Source organism: Ambystoma mexicanum, chromosome 9 (genome assembly GCF_040938575.1).
Source record: "Ambystoma mexicanum isolate Mex_15411 chromosome 9, UKY_AmexF1_1, whole genome shotgun sequence".
NCBI classification, from domain to species: domain Eukaryota; kingdom Metazoa; phylum Chordata; class Amphibia; order Caudata; family Ambystomatidae; genus Ambystoma; species Ambystoma mexicanum.
Genome location: NC_090931.1, coordinates 1,165,470,453 through 1,165,489,660, shown reverse-complemented (window position 1 = coordinate 1,165,489,660; position 19,208 = coordinate 1,165,470,453).

The window sequence follows — 19,208 nt, the reverse complement described above, 5'->3', positions numbered from 1 at the left end:
GGTCCAATTAGAATCAATACTTTTATTGAACTGTTTTCCCAATATGGGATTGGTGCATTTTTTGCTGACCAAGGGGGGTGGGTGAGATCATGTTGGGTGGGAGGTGTACTTTGTTGTAACAAAATGGTAACTGACATTAGTTTTTGAACAATGTATTCGGTTCTTTAGGGGACTGGTGACAACCAGCCAATGATAATGTTAGGACGAGGTTTTGTTACATTTCTGGTGTAATATGCCTATGTTTTGTATGTCACTATAAAATGTTCAGCCTGCAGTGGGTGTGTGAAGTTGGCAATGTTCAGTACATTTTCCCAGCCGTGATGTGTGAATACGTTTTGTGTTTTTTCATGCAAATGGTGCACTCCCTTTTGTGTTCTGTGCATTAGTTTTTACCTACTTTTGGACCTGTGTTGGGAGCACCTCTACGTAACATCATGATGCCAGTGCAGTAATTTATGCTATTTAGGCTTGCCATTTGTTCCTTAAACATCACCTTAGAACTTCAACCCAGTTACACCTGACACTTTGTTTTCTGCCATCTATATGATCACAGCTTAACTGGCCATCTTTGCACATCTTGCCACATCAATTGAATGTATGTATGATACACGTAGGGCCTCATTACGAGTTTGGAGGCAGCCATAAGGGCATGGCTGCCTCCAAACTCGCGTCCGGGTTTCCTGAATGAGAAATTACCAGGCCTTCCCAACCTTGGAGGACCCGGTAATTCCTTTTTCAGAAAACCCATCCCCATTCCCATTTGAACCCCCGTAGGGCTCAATGGGAATGGGGAGGGAGCTAATAACGGGCCCATTAATAACGGGCCCGTTATTAGCTCCTTGGTCCCCTTGCGGGACCTGCAAAGGACATCTGGTATGACCATACATCAGAGCGGGTCCAGCAAGGGAACCTTGTAATAGGGCGGAAGGGGTTTACCGGCACAGGCACCATTACCGGCACCGTTAAACCCATTCCGCCCACCTCGTAATGAGGCCCTTAGTCAATATGTCTTTGAGATGGTCAATTTTGGACACATGGGTGTACAAGAGTGGTGGAATGGATGCGGACCAGTTAACACCATTCCTCCACATTATGAGGTCCCCTCGCGGGACCCGCTCTGCACGTCTAGTTTCAGCAGACGCACAGAGCAGGTCCCGCGAGGGGAAGAGGGAGCTAATAACGGGCCGGTCGTAATCGGCCCGTTGTTAGCTCCCTCCCCCATTACCATTCAGCCTTATGGGGGCTGAAATGGGAATGGGGAAGGTCCGGGCCGGGGTTCCTGGAGGGAGGAATTACCGGACCCTCCGAACTCAGAATGGCCTGGTAATTTCCCATTCTGGGAACCTGGACCCGGTTTTGGCGGCAGCCATGCTGCCAATAGCGGCATGGCTACCACCAAAATCGTAATGGGACCCAAAGTATTTGCTTACACATTTTTCCTTTTTGATTGCCTATTGCCATCAGACACACTCAATCCCTGTTTCACGCTAAATTGGAAGGCATAATGGACACAATAGTTTGAACAGTATCCAAAACCCTAATCTATGGCAATAAGTCATTCAACATGACCCTAACATTGACATGCAAATAAACTTGGATAATCAAATGGAAATGATGCTCATCAAATATAGAGCAAAACAAATTAACTTTCAAACTTCATTGCCCAGACTAGGCCATGACCTGTGTCCATGTAGATGAAGGTTGAAAAGCAATAGTAAAATCGTGCGTTAAAGGAGGGTAGTATACACGTTTACTGTCAATAGGGATGGATGTACATAATTGCTTTAGCATGCAAGAAAATATTAGGGACCTCACAGCTACATAAGGTCATCATAAGGTCCTCATGAAGACCATTGATGTGAGATTTGGTCTTAAAGATGAGACATTGTTCCAGTCTAAGTAATATGGCACTCCACATTGGTTTTGTTGTGCAATGGCCATCTTTCTACAACTAAGGATGAAATCCCTTCTTTTTATGTCTAGATACATGTATTTACAAATTTACCAGAGTCCATACTAATGCACACTTTACCCTGACTTTGTGCTAAACCCATCCGTAGCTACTGGCTGAAATTGGAAAGGAAGAACTTTACAAATGCATAATAATCATGCATCCCACATTAAACCTATTAATCTTCATGGAACGAGGTTAGTGAAAGAATAATTGTATTCTTTTCCTACTATTGTGTTAACGTTTCTCAGAAGATTATTTGTTTGGGAATCAGTTGTTTTGTTTCTGATGTATCTCTTCAGGTTTGTTCATTTGTACACATCACCACTGGGGTGGCCAAGATAAGGCCCCCTCCGCCAGCCTCAGTTTGCAGCAAATAATGAGATGAGACAGACGGGCGGTAAATCAAGCTTCATGAATTTATATCGCAAATACAGAGCATACAGAGTTATCAGTAGGGAAAACAACATGCAAGTGCTCGGGCAGTTCGCAAAAGGAGCTTTTCAGGTGCCCCCCTTAGAGTGCCGATTATATAGCATAACATAGGCAACCAATAATATGTTTTAGCACTTTCACAAGGGGGGTGTTACTTGGCACAATCTTGAAGAATTTTGGCAAGAACTGTCAACATCTCACTTATGAGCTTGTGGTGCAGTCCTGTGGGGACATCATGCTGTATAATCGATAAGCAGCATTCATAGAAACCCTACCAAGCCCAGGAGTGGCTTGGGCCTGTCAGGGGTGCTGTGTTCAGAGGGTGGCGACATGGAGGGTCTGAGGCCTACCAGTATGGGAGAGACTAAGGTAGCATACCATAGCATAGCATTGCAAAACAATCATTCCACATCACCACATACTGTCAAAATTGCCCCTGAGAAAGATACCATAAGTTTGGAGGGATTGAAACGTGTTGGGCGCAAAATGAACACATCAAATAGCTCTACATTTTCATGTCCTGCTCAGGCTTATTTTACAGCTGTCATAGGGCATAGGAGGATTGCAAAGTGAGGTAGTATCTAAGCTTTCCTTTCCAGCTCCATTTCAGAAGAGAACTTTGTTTTATGCCTGAATGGGATTTTCATGCAGGCATAAAACAGATGTATTTCAATGCAAAGCAACACCCACCTGCTAAAGAGCAGGCAAAACCATTGGAATCCATTACAAAAGCCATCTGCAAAGCATATTGGCAGGCAGTCATTTATGTCACTCAAAACGGATATTAAAAGTGAAGAGTAAAGGTGATTTTGCATTGCGTTAATATTTACTATTCCACTCCGCTTTGAGAGTGATGAAAATTGCATGCAGGGTAAAATCAACACTATTACCCTTTTAAATGTACGTAACGCATACATATCAAATGGGTACATACATATTGAACATTGAGCACGCTGTTGCGGTACATGGTTCTTGACTAGGTACACCAAGGGAGGTAACACTACTCACTGTGGTTCGTGAGGAATCTAGAAATGTAAACTATGTATTAGAACACTCAAGATATTATTTCATTTGTGAAACAACGTTCATTTAATTTATCAAGTACACTAAACATGTGTTTGTATATGTGGATGTGGCACGATTAATTGAAATGAAGGTCTGATCTTGGAACATAAACTCATGTAACATCCTGCTCCTAAATACAACAAAACACCCTTGAATCACTCTTAATGATTGGGATTAACTCCCTGACAAAGAGCCTAACATGAACCATTTTGTAGCGTAAATATTCACTTTAACGAGCTAAGATCAGTTTAAAATAATGCATTAATTAAGGACATATATGTTTAAATTTAAATACAATTAAAAATTCATGTTTGTATGTTTTACAATATAAATACAGTTTATATTAAAATTACCAATACAATCCCTTTTTTGCTGTGGAAAATGCGTATGATTAGTCTCCACCTTTAAATGTTTTTTTCTTGGTATATTATGCATCTCTTTTGCAGGGAATTAAATAGCTGGGTGCCCTGGCAGCCCCCTTTTGTTTTTTTGACTGAATATTTGTGAACCAAGATGTCTAGAGATTGGACATTTTCCTCCAAAAACAGCATCTGGCTTCTTGGCAGGTTCCTCGGGCAAGTTGTTTTGGGACCTGTGCGGTTGCCACTTGCTTTGCCACATGGAAAGGATAACATAGATGTCTGGCGGCCTTGTTCTTTTACATGCCAATTACTTTTGATTCACCTTTGATTCTGAAAAATTAGCTCACATGTACTCCTTTGTGGGTAACATTCTGCGCACATTCAAAGGAGTGATCTGTCAGAAACTTTTAGAATTTCCATCAGAAGAATCAACATGGCGACTTGGTGGACCTGGCATGTGTTGAATAATAGCTGTTGCAGTTGTATTATTTTTCATTTTCATGTCAATACATCTTTCACTCTATTGCATACAGTGCATTCATTATTACGCTGCAGTTTACCAACTACCAGCTCAAAAGCCCCACGGCCATTTCATCGATAGGACATTTACTGAAAATGGCAGCAAAAATGTCAGGGCTCAACAAATAGATAAATTGCACACGCATGCATACAAAATGATATAGTTAAAAGGGACCACAGTCCGTAGTACGAACCTGTTAAGGTGGAACTGGGAATGAAAGAAAACAATAAAATATAGGACAGTCTACATATAAAATAAAATATAGTTGTTCCTGACAAATTGACAGACGTCAAAACATGAATAAAAAAACACGATTTTATATTTGCCAAATCTTGTGGTTCCCATTCAAAATCACCTACAAAGACGACCGACACTCTGCATTTGAAAGTGGAACTGCCTGAGGCCCATCACAGCGAATGTAAAATCTGATCCAAATAGTGCTTGGCCGAGCACACAGTGCATGAACTCATTCAGATTTTGGAACGCTTCCTTCCTGTTTTACCTCCTCATAATGCACGACCTCCTGCATTTACATGTTAGCAATTAGACTCCAATCCTATCTACAATAATAATAACATAGTCAAACAATTCTGTCACTTTTTTTTTAATGTACAAGTACCCCTCCCGCTCACCCCACAAAAAAGGAAACATTACTGCCGGGAAAGACTTACCAAGCCGCAACCGAAACAGCATTCCAATAATCTAAATAGCAATGTTATTGTCCCAGTTGTGTGCTGTAGCACTTTGAAGTGCCTTTTGTGCTAGATGGAATAACAATAATGGTCACAAACCAAATAACCGGACAGAATATGGCAAAGTTCTACTTTATTATCAATTCAATAAAGTAAGAAGACCTGACAAACATCTGAGTGATGCAGGTACACTCACACAGCGACTTCATTACATAGAGGTCATATACCCCAATATGCGTCTTCTATGATGTCATTCTATGTGGCAAAATATAAAACCTATCAAGGGAAGGGATTGGCGAAGGTAACATATCTACTTATACAACATATATGGATTAGTTCATATTGGCTACCCCTTATCTGTAGGGCACGCTTTTGAACTACCTCTTGACACATATATTACTGATTATAATGGACATAAAAACAGTGGAGTGGTTCCTGCAAAATTGTATGTTAGGTTGTCCCCCAACCCCACTGAGTGGTTGGCATTGTACCCCAACCTTGGAGTGTTGGCTCCTTACCAGCACGTACGTGAGACGGAGCCTAGGTGTTCGAATCCTGTCAGACCACTCCCCATTTTTCCAATTAGTCTAGTATCTGTCATCAGTAAGCCATCAGCCAAAGTCTTCCGTTTGTAGTTGATCGTGTTGCTGCTCACTTCCTGGAACATTCAATGTAGTGTGAGCACACCAATACCTTAGCGTAATGCTCTAATGAATAGCCTTTGTTTTCAACCTCTGAGATATATGTGAAAAGACCACAAATGTGTCAATGTCAGCCTTCCATTTACTGCTATTTGATTTTTATTAAGCAGGTTACTCCTCTTGGCCTCTAGAGCCTTACTCACTCTATCTCATTTGACCAGCATTTCTGCTCTGACAGATGTGTTCATCTTCTTCCATCTAAGAAGAATATCCTACATTCATAGATTATCCATGTACTCCCTTTCTGCTCTATGCTTATCCTTTAAGAATTGCATCTTTGCTATGGGCAAACCATGACTCATCTTCAGCTCTGCGGCCAAAACTGTTTTTCTGCATCTCCTGATTCTTAAAGCCTCTGCCTGTCTCTGAGTTAGCATGGTTAAATTCGACGTGAGCCAGCCTCCATTTTCTTCATATGGTCATCCTTGACACGTTATATATTCCTCTATAGCAAGCTCATATATGTTTTCCTTCTACCTTGCATTACTTACATTATTGGTCAGTAAATTACTTCATCTTCTTTAGATCCCTGATTACTTTGGCTTTAGCTTCATGTCACACTTAGTGCTTCAGATACATTGTTACTTAATATTTTCATATCATTTCAACACCTTATTCATGATACCCCTTTGTCCTTTTCAGATTTCATTTTAACGTCCGTCCATGATATTCATTGATGCATTCTGAAATATTGGCAAGCAAATTCCTTCCATGTAGCCTTCGTCCCTGTCACATCCTTTCACACTTTCAGTGCAAGGGTACATTCTGTATGGCTGTCTGAGTGCATAACGTCTCTCATGCACTCAATGCAGTAAAAGAACGATGCAGGGGGTCCCATCTATGGCTTTTTGTTCACTGTTCCAATATGATGATGGGGAGGAGTTGGGAACTGGCAAGAAACCTTTTACCTGCTCCTCTACATTCCCGCCTCGGGTCAATTTTTGACCAAATTATCTTCTTCCTTAATATTTATCTCTTCTCCATCATTTATCAGCATCTTCCCTTCATCTTGCTTCTTGTTGGGGATCCAAATCTTTGTCACACCTTAGGATGGCCTGCATTTTCTTTGTGTTCATCCACACTCCAGGTAATATGATAGCAGTCTCCAGATGGTGAACAGAATATCCAACAGTCTGCTAATCTTTTCTGTTCCTTGGGGAATTGAAACTTGGTTCCTGGAGGTGCAAGGGTACTTTTCTTTATATTCTCAAGAGTACTGGCTTCATTTTGCATCTGCTCATCCATTCCAGCATTAATATCAGTCATTATCTTCATCCCAATAACTTTCTTGGCTGTCTTCTTGCATTGTCCCACAATGATCCTTATGAGACAGAATCCTAGCCACCGGAACACTAGTATTACTCCAAGCATTTTGAAAGCATTTGCTAGCTAGGTTGGAATCCATGAGAACAGATATGTAAACCAATCACCATCTTTAATTTAATTGACTTCCTCCACCATCTTTGTGTGCAGAGTTGACAACATGTTTGTTGCTTCTGTCAGAGCTCCACTTCCTCCATCATGAGATGGTGTGAATGTACAGCAATTAGGACCGACCTTAGCACACAAGCCTCCTTGCATTGCTGTAATTAAGTCCAGGACATACCTGTTCTGGAGAGTCATCAGCCTGATGGCTCTTAATTCTTTGCATTGAATCATTTTAGTGTTGCATCGATCCTCTGCAGCAGCTCCCATCTTGTAATCTGCAGCTTGAAGTCCTGGCAAAAATATTGCTGTCATTATCATTGGTGTCTTGCAGAACAGTTTGTGCTCATCTGTAATATTGTCATAGGCCTCTATTGAATTTGCTGAGAAATGACTTCTCTTTAGTCAGCGGAGTTTGGATGATCTCTTCATCCTCAGGTGTTCATCCATTTTTTTAAATTCATCAGTATGAAGGTCACTTTGGGGAATCACCAATGCTGGTACATGTATGTTAAGATGAATGTTAAGATGAATTTCTGAACTCTGTCCTGGAGGGGCAGAGGTTCACAGGGCCAGCCTAGTTTCTTGGAACAGGGTAACCTCTGGACAAGCCAGACCAATCAGGGTAGCAATGGAGGCGGTCAAGACTAGGTCTCAAGAAGGGGTGAGGGTGACTGAAAGCCAGCAATGAGCACACAAAGCAAGGACGCTTACAAATTACTCCAGATAGGTGTTATATTAAAAATATAGATACATTTATTACAAGGCCTTTGTAACATCGGCCATAGTAAGAATCACGGTAAAACTCCAATAAACCAACACATCACAAGCAATAAAATATATATACAAGACCAAGGGGTCTAAGGAATTAGAAGAACAAAATATGCAGACCACCTAGATGGGGAGGAAAACAGGCAGTGCAAGTAATCGTTAGACCCAGTTCGACATCAGAAGCCACCTAACTAGAAGGAAGCCTGAGCCCTATGAAGAGTGGAGCCTTGTGCTCAAAAGTACCTGCACACGCGGGTGCCAACGGGCAAGGGCAGTCTCTTCAGGGAAGTCAGGCAGTTCAGAGAGGTGAGCAAAACGATGACAAACAGATCCCCGCTACTCAAGCGTGGCCTCCACCTGTGGGCAGAAGCAAGGCGTGAGTGCGGAAAAGGGTTGCTGTTTACGACAGCGATGGAAAGCCACAGGCTCCTGCAGGAGGGCAACCGGTTAGGGTATTGACTACTCACCGGTCCCCGATGCAGGCAGACCCAGGCTTCTCTGGTTCCGTTTCGGTACTGGCAGGTTCAGATGCGATCAGCAGGATGTCTCGACGCCATGTAGATTCCGTGACAGCAGGAGTCAGGGTCGAGGGTGTCCCAAAAGCAGGGAACAGATTGTTACCACGGCACGGCAACTCGGCAACCGCGTGTATTCCGGTCCCAAAGCACACGTCTCACTTCAGACCTGGGAACGGCAAGTGTACGAATCGTATGAGGGTGCCGAGGACACGGGTTTAGCGGTAAGCCAGACGGCGGTGACAGAGCAAGATTCCTGTGTAGGCTGGTCAGTCCACTGGATGGCCCAGGGACGCTTCCGAAGGCTTACGTACAGGATTTGGTGAAGATGCCGAGAATAGTTGTTTCCACTATTCTAAATGGTCGAAGTGCCAGTACAGGCCTTCTCGTTCGATCAGAGCCAGAGGGGTCTCACAGGGCGACAGCAATGCAGGGTGCCAAGCCTTCAGCGGGTCACCAGCGATTCCTCGACTCAGCTTCTTAGTCGCAGAATACTTGGCTCCTTATTCTTTGTTTGTGAGAACTCCGGAGATCGACCTGGTAGTGGGGTTTTCAGCCTCCTCTTATCCAAAGTTCCCTTCATGCCAAAACGGAGAGGGCCCAATGGGAGATCCGCTCACAAACACTCACACCATACGTGGACCTACCACGGACCACGGTGGTCCCAGGCATTCAGGACACTCCAGACTCTCTGGCACCCCGGATGTGTATTGGGAACAGACATACCAGCCCACATCCTGGAGGCACACACAAGGCATGCAGAAGCCCACGAAAGTGTTATGTTTTGCGGGAAAGTGCATGACCAAATAAGGACTGCCCCGGCTCGGCTCAACCTGGGGGAAGGTGAAGTGGCAAGACGGTCAGCGGACAGGACAAAGAACCTCGTGGCATGGCCATTTTGGAGGCCAGGCCACCCATTTGCGCCAAACGCAGGAAGCGCAGTTAACATGGCAAAAAGGGGTTCAAAACACAAAGAAACGATAGCTGCCACCAGTCCCATCCGTGACACACTTGCACATGTCATGATAAGTCCAACAAGAGTTTCTAGGGCCATTGGAATGACTAGAGACCCAAGAGCACGGTAATGTAATTTACGGTGCACTCTTGTTTCATGTTGCTCAAAAGCTGCAACATGAGGAAAGGACTAAGGGAAACAAAGTCTCCCGGTACTGACTGTTTTAAGGGCATGTCAGTTTCCCCGTAAGAATGGAGCGAAAGCCCAGAGGAGTGCGGCGGAAGGCTGTGCTTCTCTGGCAAAGTCTAGATCAGGGTGTAAAACAACAGCAAAAAAGTTTGGGGGGTGCCACATGGAAGGAAAATTACCTACAATTAAGAAATCTTTCCTAAAAATGTAGCATTACTATAGAACATAATCCTCCCCAATTCTTAGACCACTGTATGTAGGCTCTGGATCCACCAGCCCAATATCGATCCATTATCACTGCAGTTCATCCATTCATTCCGGGGACTTCAATTATCTGTCCACATCATTTACTTTTTCCAACCAGGATCAGGTCATCATTGTTGCATTCCTAATTGGTATTATAGAAACTGGTCCTGCTTTGTTGTCGACCCATGTGAGTAACATTGAGTACTTGGCACATGATGCCAGGCATTTGTCACTCACTACCTGCACTATGCTTGCTGATTCTTTCTTCAATAGATTTGCTCGACAGGCCAATAACCCTTCTTCCCATACATTAGTGGTGAAAACACATCCATATATCATTAGATGATGTCTCACTCCACATAATGGCTCTCCTGGTTTTTCAGTTATGTCTGAGCAATTCAGCATCTTCATCTGGACAACCTTTATTCGTTCTACAATCTGGGATGGATACATACATGTCTTTCTTGTCGATCCTAGTCCATTTTCCATCCTTCTTATCTACAGATAGGTGTCTTCATATGGAACTAACATTTTGATTGCCACTGTAACATAGCCCCTTTTCCTTCAAATTGACCTCTCGCTTTGCATGCTGCTAGATGACTGAGGCATTTTGCATCATGTATAGACATTTCTCTTCCAATAAATGTTCTAGCCTCATTCGTGGCATACGGTATTAAGGAACAAACACAGCTTTCATCTGACATTCTTTCACCCACCTCTTTTATGTGCTGGTAGCATAGGTTATTCTTTAAAAGAACTGAATTTTCAAGATATGTATGTATACCTTCATTGATCTCCTCAACATCCCTTTTAAATCAAAATAAACTCCAATTGTTTTGTAAAATAGGCTGTCTGTGCCTTTAGTGGAAACAATAATAGATGTTTCATTCATACCCTCCATATCGGTGCCATTTTTTGCAACATTTCGTAATTCCATAATAATGAGAAAAACACAAATTATAATACCAACTGTTATCATCATCAATATTCCATACAACCTATTGACTTTCTTGATGGCAATGAAGCTCTAAAATGTTGAAGCCTCTCCATTCTATATTTACTTTAATATATACATGTATCTCCTTTTTAATCACGTCTTTATCAAAAACTGTAGTATTATTGTGATTATCACTCTCCAGACAATACAATTATTGAACTGGATCCACTGGGAGATTGCTTTGCAGCAGGGCTATCACTACTCTTACTCCCACTCCCATGAGACTTATCCTCACTCAAATTTTGGACCTTAGAGGGAGAATTTTTAGGTTTATTCAGATGTGGCTGCTTATTTGACTCCTTAGCCTACTGAGGGGTCCCCTTTTCCTTCACACTGGGACCCTTTACAGGACACTCTGTGGGAGGCCCACTTATCCGCCAACTTGGCTAACTTGAAAGGATCCAAAATATTCTTGTCAGCAATTTACTGACACCGGTTTGGTGAACAAGCTTCAGAAAAATGTATAAAAAAACAAGAGGTGAGACAATTCAACAAAAGACCTGGCTTTGTAACCATCAACCTATCCCATCATGCTCATTGTGCAGCACTCACCCAATCAACCTAAGACAAAGTATCTCTCTTCTTATAATCCTTGAACCTTTTAAGGTACTGGACAGGTGTCTTGCCAAACAGCTTTCATGCACTCATATTGGCCTCTTTCTTCCACACTCAGTTTCAGAATACAGTCATAACTAGTCTGAGGTACTCTACTTAACAAACACTTTGCCCAAACTCTATTATCAACATCGTGGATACCACAAGCCATTTCAAATGTTTCTATCCATTGGAGGATATCAGAACCATCCACATACCCACCAACCAAATCTTTCATACACTTTGTTGCATGGGACCTGACACTCTCAACTGGTTTGGCTGAAGTCACCATTCTAGCTTTCTGTAGCTGGATTTTCAGACATTCAGTGGCACTGTCTTCGAGTTCAAGATCCCTGTCTTTGAGTATAGCTTGCTGTTCCAACTCTGCCTTCTTCAACTCAGCTTCAGCAAATAACCCCTGAGAAACAATGCTGGGTTTTGGAATAGAAGTGACAGCAGAGGTGGCAATCCAATTGGCTTTATCTGTGACTTCACCAGGGGTCAGGACCCCATCAGAACCACCCACCCCAATGTTCATCATGTGTATCTGCCTGGTAATCCACAAGGGCAGCTATAAACTCTGCCCTAGACGTTTTCTTCAAAATCTATTTCTCTCACTTGACAAGCACTCCAGAGAGCCTCTGAGCTCATCCTAGTCTATTCACCATTTGCAATAGTTCCCATGGTTTGTAGTATAGTTATCATTATACGCTAATAAAACCCTGAATCAATAAAGATTCTGTAGTAGCTAGGTTAAACACTGTGGCCCTCATTACGACCCTGGCGGATTTTTTCCGCCATCGGCGGACTTTTCCGCCATGGCGCAAAGTCCCTTTACGCCATGGCGGATGGCGGACTTACCGCCCCATTCCGAGGTCGGCGGGGCGGTAAGTCCCCATTGACCCATTTACCCTTCCCCATTCCCATTTCGGCCCCATAGGGCTCAATGGGAGTGGGGAAGGTGTTAATTACGCCACCGTACACTACGGTGGCGTAATTAACACCGAGGTCCCATAGCGCCATGGATTTTTACGCCCGCAAAAAGCGGGCGGAAAAGTGACCATGGCGCTCTGGGAACTCGTAGTTGGCGGTAAGGGGTCGGCGCAGCTAACGCTGGCGCAAACCCCTTACCGCCAGGGTCCTAATGAGGCCCTGTGTCTTAAAACCAGTGATCCCACCACTGTACCACCAGTGTAAAGATTGGAGGGGGTATCTGTAGTTCTGCCCTCTATATGGTAGGGTAAAGACACAGAAACACCCAAGCAAAACTATCAAGTTGGTAGCTATCGACTAGCAGCCATGTTTGAGCTTTCATGAGGTGATACAGGCAGTTTCTTAAGTACAGTGAATCCCCAAAGCCCCACAAATGAATGTCCACACCCTATGTTAGGTGATAACACTGCTTCTTTATACAAAATAAGAGTTTAGGAATAGATACACACCAATAATGACACTGTGAACTTGGAATACTTATTCAAAGAATGGTAAATATATACACTCTATATGGTATCACACAAGACTTCAAACCAGTAATGGATGCATTAACTGCAGACAGTTTTAAATAGGCAGGTGGATTCTTAAGTTAGGTGTAACAGCACAGTATAATGAAGAAAGGCAGGTTAATTGTGAACAGTGGCAGAATACTTTCTTTAGCTTAAATAAATAATTCTGAGTAAGGATACCCACACCTGGGAAACCTGTAATAGAAAAGCTAAGGAATAAGTTATGTTGTCTTTTACAGCCCAGACCAATATTATTCAATAATGTTGTGCTTGCTTCCAAAGGTTCTACCACCCCAAAGTACCTGAGAGGCTGAAGGAGAGCAGGATGCAAGACGACTCTGGGACCCTTGATGACTCCTGAGGCTAGAAGATGCTCTTCCTCGACACAGTACCTTGGGTGCTGTGGCAGGCGAAGTGGCAGAGTTCCTCAGCTTTACTCAACCATTCCCTCTGAGGATGGACCACCTTTGGAAGAAGGAGACATTGAGATGCTGAGTCCAACAATGAAAACGAAGGCAGCAGTTGGGCTCTTCGCTGTGCTCTCTTTTGGTCGATGATTTCTCTGACTGAAGAAGACCTGGGAAGGTGAAACTTGCTGTGGTCTCCTTAAAGGCTTGTTGGATGAAGATAAGTACCCTTGCAACCCTCAATGAATTTGGGCAGCAATGGGTGCATAGGTAACTTTTATTGTCAGGTTTCGGAATATCACGTGTTTTGGACTTTCTGTTCTTCGGTGCTGCAGCCACATCACAGACATCTGGACAGCTTATGGTGAGCTGACCTCGATCACTGTAGTGGACCTCAGACCCTCACCAAATCTGGACCCTCGGCCCATCTTCCTTAGCTTCTGGTAGTGGGTAAACCACCGGCAGACCCTCTACTGTACCTACCAACTTTTGCTCTCTCTGGTGGGAACAAGTGGTCAGTGGTGACTGCAAGGATGTCCTTTCAGTTTGGAACTTTCACAGCTCTGGGTGTTCAGCAACACTATGCCAGAGGACCCCCTCTTCTGGGCAGTAGAGAGCAACGGCTCTCAGTGGTCACAAAATGCACCTCCGGACCCTGGGTGACACAAATGGAGTTCTCTGGCTCGAGATTTACGACACTCCTCTTCTGAACTTCGAAGACCCCTTCTTTGGACAGCAGGCACAGAGGACTGGCTTCCAGGATACTTCAATGAAGAGTAGCAGCTTTGCACGATGGTCCCTCGTAGCTCGGGGAGAGGACTCCATTGCAGGTCCTCTCTAGATCAGTCCTTGGGAGACACAACAGTTTTCAGATTTTTTAAGGAATGCAGCAGCAGACTTCTCATCAAGCTGGGATTGGAGGTATGGCTTCTTCTTGCTAAGCTTCAACTTCAGCTACTGAACACATTGGGAAGTGAGAGGTCCCCAGATATACACATCTGTCCCTCAATCACTCTGGCTGAGCCAGGCACAGTCAGCCAGTCACTAAGTAGGGCATTCATGCAGGCAGGCAGCCAATCACATGCATTCAGGCCATTCATTCCCCGAGACACCCATAACAAAGGAATGTGGATTGGGGCAAGTACCCAGCCTTTCAGCACACTACACTGCATTCATGTCAGTTTCATACAGGGCTGTCTCATTCATTGTGTCACACACGCAGACACCAGGCACCCACAAAAGAGAAAGTGAGTTGACTCCCAACTCCATTCACACAGGTCCCACCCCTAGGGTGTACACACAACACACAACACCTGGGAAGGCTCCATTCAGTCTGACAGGAGGCAGCCACAGAGATAAATATGGTATTTCCACCCAACAGCCAATCAGGGGGAAAGGTAACAACAGACACATATGTGGTGTTTCCACCCAACACCCATTAGGGAGGAAGGGACAGAGTCAGGGCTTCCCAGGACTTTTGTGAACAAGGTAAAATGTAATAGAAACCAAGAGGACACAGGGGCCATCTTTGTCAGGAATCGACGGATTACTATGGCAGGGCCTAGCTATCCCAAAAAGGAGGATACTCAGATTCACTGTCAAGTCAGCTTGTAGCTGCTGCCAGCCCATTCCCTGCGCTATGGGCAACACACAGGTGCCCTAAAACACACATAAGGGGTTCAAGGGCGTACCCTCACCGATGGGTCCCATACAGGTATCCCATGGGTGTTGTTCACCAAAAGATAAAATGAAGAGCTATACTGCCAGAGGTCCAGGCTGCACCTCAGTGACAGAAAACATATAGAAAACACACACAGAGAAGTGGTAGGACTAGGGCTAGGAGGCCCTGCTGTCCCACCATAAGCCATTTCCAGAATCACAGCAACATTGTATGTTTGGTTGTCCCCCAACCCCACTTATTGGTTGGCATTCTATTGAAACAGAGTTATAAAGCAGAGGTTGGCTCAAGGGAAATCCCCCATGCCCAAGAAATGGAGGCGTCTAGAAATGTGACAAATTGCTGCTTTCTTAATCGAGGAATTGCTGCTTTCTTAATCCAGGGAGGGTTATGCGCTCAGATTGCTGCAACTTCCAGATGCACTCTCAACTTTGTTAAATACTGGTAGTGGGGTTTTAAACCAACATGACCTCACAACCAAAGGTTACATTCTTGGGCACCAGACGAAATGGGATTGGGTGAACAGTATAGGCATAATTACAGCCTATATGGGACAAATAATCTGATTGGTCTTGCCAGATCTGATAGCGCCACTTAGCATCACTCTAGGTGCAAGCCTTGTCAGTTTAGGAAATTTCCCAGCATGTGAACAGAAATGAAAGATGGTTGAGAATTATCTCAGAGCACTGCCTGAATCCATCAATGTTATCACTTCTCCACTTCTCTGGCTCAGAGCAAGGACATTGCAGTCTGCTTCTTCACTCTGGGTTAAATTTCATTTCATCTTCTGTGTTCAATGTGTTGAGTTTCTGTCTGCCTCAAATTAAGTGGTCACATGCTTTGGGACTGTAAAAGTGATTTTCTCTGGTTGCATTTATGACAGATTTCAGCCTTATGTCTTTGCATGTGCTGTATCTTTTTAGCTGAATCGAACACTCTCTCCCAGCATCCTTGGCAAGGTTGGACATGATGACTGCTCTGCCAGATCTGCTTGGCAGTTCTCAGGGAAATCAGTGTGTCAGGTCTCACCCTGTGTTTTAAGCTTTCCCAATTCATTCCAATGCAGCTGTGGTTTCCATTATGCTTTCATGGCTGTTCATGGTAATTTCTATTAGGTGTCAGCAAGCTGCCATGTGTGTTCTTGTGTACCTGGCTAATGTCTCTACTTGTTTTCAGCCATGTCGCCTCTTCATGATTATGTTGGTGATGTCATCCGGTTAGGATCTGTGGGGCTGTGTCAGTGGGCGCCATCATTCATCTTGAGGGTATGCTGGTGGGGTTGAAACCTCCCCAACAGTCCCCCCTCCGGTCCACCCCCAGCCTGGACCACAAACTCAAAACCCCTCCCCACTGATGGGTGTCTTGTTGTCTCTCACCTTCGTCACCACCCTCAGGTCGCTCGAGCTCCTTCTGGGTTTGTTCATGTTTCAGGTCATCTCCTCCTCTACACCCTGCTCAGCTTCAGCCACTTCTTCTTCCTCTGCTGTGTGTCCAGTTCAGGACATCAATTCACTTCTGTGTCTTTCTAGTGAACCATCAAGGCTGGTGTTCTCAATGGCATTATGGAACATTTTCTTCTCCATTTGTGTGGCACCTGCATGTGAGTTTAAGGCCCAGGGTTGATCTGCAGATATTGTGGCCTCCTCTCAAGCCATGTACCTGTCATGATGCCTACTCCCGGAGAACCAGTCCAGGACCAGCGTCCCCGGAAGCAGACATCATGTTCCCGGGGAAAAGGCCAGCAACCCCTAGTAGGGGCCCTTTGGACACTGTCCTGGCGCTTTTTCGCCAGGCTCATTTTGGACCTCAGTCCTGGCGCCATAGGTGCCAGGCTCATAAAGGGAGTGTTATGTGAACTTACCTGATGCAGACTGTGCTGCCAGATCCAGACCTCTTTGAGGCCTGAAAGGGACTATTTTACCTGTGGGACTATTTTGCCACTCGGGCGTGGCCGGGGAAGAATACGCACCTCGAACTACTTTGGGGGCTATTTAAGCCACGCCCAGAGAGCAGCTCACGCTTCGCGTTGTTCTGCACCTAGCAGCTGGACGCTCACCGTGTCTGCTCCTGCATCCTGACTCCAGCCACGCCCGCCTCCATCCTGGAACACCTGAAAGGAAAGAAGAGAAGGGAAAAGGTTAACACAAGAACATTACCTGCTTCTACCCGGAGTCCGGAGTCATCACGCCGGCGATCCGAAGGGAAGACATTTATTTTAAAGACGCCTCGCGTTGCTCGCTGCAGCGCCGCGTTCCACTCACCTGTTCATATGGCATCTCCATGCTCCTTAGCGACCATCTGCACGATCCGCTGCATACCTGCGCCTAAGGGGGAAGAGAAGAACAAAAGGTGAGCAAAAGGAACATATTGAGGAAAGCCAGATTTTCGCCATAAGACTTACCTGATTATTGTTGGGAGAATCTTTCCTCATCTCGGGTCGGCGCCGCTTCTTCGGCAGTACCGCGCCCCGGCCCCTATGGGGAAAAAAGACACACGCATTAGTGGGTGAATATAAGGACATTAAACTCACCTGAGTTTACCTTCGGCGAATTGTTTCCTCTACACGAAATCTTCACTCAGCACTTGTGATAAAAAGGATAAGAGACGGACTACTGAATATAAAGGCAAATAGAAAAGGAGGCCAACTCTTGAATTTTTACAACAGTATACTTACGGCACCTTGCCAGGAAAGTCAAGTAAGCTTGGATCCTCACCAATCCGAACACCAGTGAAGTAACTGGATATAATCGCACCCCTGCACCAGAAGCAGGATGGAGAGCTTGTCCTTTCAAACCTTAAGGTGAGAGTTAACGGGGAATTTCAGAGGTGGTCTGAGGAGAGTGAAAGAGGGAAGTGGGAGGCCGACGTGCTACTCTGCAGGTAGTTAATCCCCTTTCTTTATCTGCAGAAGGATTCTCCTGCGAGTCAGACAAGCGAGATTTGGGGGTCCTGTCCAGTCGGTCTTCCGAGTTCTGCGCATCACCTTAGAAGAGGCCGCAGCAGTCCAGACCTGGTCAGCGTCTCCGTGGGAGTCAGGTGAGCGTTACAGAACGCGAAGCCTTCCTACAATTTCCCACCCAGGCGCTATGGAGACTTCTGAGACTGATCAGTTGGCCCACCTATTGGGGGAATTACGGGCCGAAGTGCATTCCGCTCTCAGGAGAGAACTAATTGTATCTAAGGAACAAACTGATGACCTTGCCAGGCAGCTATTGCAAGGTCAGGCTGGACAAACTCCCCTACCAGGTTCAGGGGGTATTCCTGCCCCAGTGGTTTCAAGTAACCCAGTGCAAATTAATCTACCCAGAAATATGCCGTTGGCCCCACCTGAAAGCTTTGCCGGGGACCCCAAAAGATTCGCCGTATTCATGAATCAATGCCGATTGCACTTCCTCTGCAGACCTGGGGCCTTTCCTAACGACCAAACCAAGGTAGCTTTTGTATTATCATATCTCAGCGGCTGTGCTGTCGATTGGTCAGTTCCACTGGTTACTCAAGATGACTCAATACTCCGGGATTTTCAAGGCTTTCAGACAGGCATGGAAAGATTATTTGCTCGGCACTCTCAAGGACAGGCCCTGGACAACAAACTTCTGTCCCTACGACAGGGTAACCAGGATCTCTTAGCCTATATCGCAAACCTTCAATAGGTTGGTTGTGGAGACTGGGTGGCCAGAGGATAAAGGAATCACGTTATTTCATCGAGGTCTACGTGGAGAACTTAAGGATGTCCTGGCCCAAGTTGTAAATCCGCCCCAAGACTGCATGGAATATATAGACTTAGTGGTCCAATTAGATCACAGGCTTCAAAACAGAAAGGCAGATCGGTCCAAGTTTGAGACACGGGTGTTGGTCAAGACTCATGTTAACCCCAAGGGTGCCGATGTTTCAGAACCTATGCAAATTGGAGGGGTTAAAGGACCTTTAACTCAAAAAGAACATGAAAAAAGATGGCAGATGCGATTATGTCTTTATTGTGGGGCTTCTGGACACTTTTTACGAGATTGCCCAGTAAAACCGCCCAAGAAGGCGGTAGGAGCCGCGGATAAGAACCATATGGAACCTGATTCGGGAAACGACCACGCCCAACAAGCATAGGGGTCCGCTTGCCGAGCCTGAAAACTAACTCTCAGACCTCGCACTTCATCATGCCAATGGTCCTCGTAGATACGGAACAGCCTGGGTGGTTGCATGCAATAAAGG